Genomic DNA, 902 nt, shown 5'->3' with positions numbered 1-902 from the left:
TGGTGGGAAGGATGAAGCTTTCAAGTAGAGAGGTAATGCATAGTATGATAAGTTCAAACCATTGGGCATGGAGTCATGGAGTAGGACTGCTGGTGCGTTTTCTTGGTCACAAGAGGAATATGGAGCAAGATAGCTACAGATGAAACAACTTTCAAGCTAAATGGAGATGGATTGAAGGCTAAAGAAAGAGAGGCAATTAAGAACCTCTCTTTTAGCTTAACAGAGCGAAAGTGAATGAGCTCTATCTAGGAGCAGTAAAGAATCCTTAGATAACTGTCAAACATGGGTGAATTAGGGGAAATATGAGCCAAAGGGAATTCATATTCATTACCAATTCAGAGGAAAACATGAAGAAACAGCAGAAATTGAGCATAGAGTGCAGTTAAGCAAGTTCTAAGCTAATATTTTTATTTGTTATTTAGATGGCGACATATGTATGATATGAGCATATATCAATGGAAAACAGAGGTAGAAATCACTTATTGAGTCGTGTTGTAGCACAAGAATTCCATATTCATTCTTTAAAACATTAATAACACAGCAGACAGTGCATCCTCCAAGCTTTTCAGCAGTCTTTGATTAATGAATACATCAAGTATACAGAGCGAGTCTCTAGTGGAACAAATCAACCAACCAACCCTTTAAACAATGAATTAGGGTGGTTTATATAGGGAAAATATCTAAAAATATCCATTACAGCAGATCTTAAACAGATCTGAGGGAAATGAGTTCTTTAATCTAATCTTGTCGTGGAATTAATGCAAGAAGATATCTAAGTGCTACGCTGGGGCAGCTGCCTCAAGAAATGAGTCGAAATCTGTCCTTATGGCTTTGTGCGGTTCATTTAGCCATAAATGTGCTTTGGGCTTTGATCCCCTGCTCTTGAGTGGCTTTGATGTGCA

Source organism: Pinus tabuliformis, chromosome Q (assembly GCF_031772625.1).
Source record: "Pinus tabuliformis cultivar Carrire ecotype Pingquan chromosome Q, CPIR1, whole genome shotgun sequence".
Taxonomy (NCBI): domain Eukaryota; kingdom Viridiplantae; phylum Streptophyta; class Pinopsida; order Pinales; family Pinaceae; genus Pinus; species Pinus tabuliformis.
This window is presented reverse-complemented; position numbering follows the sequence as displayed.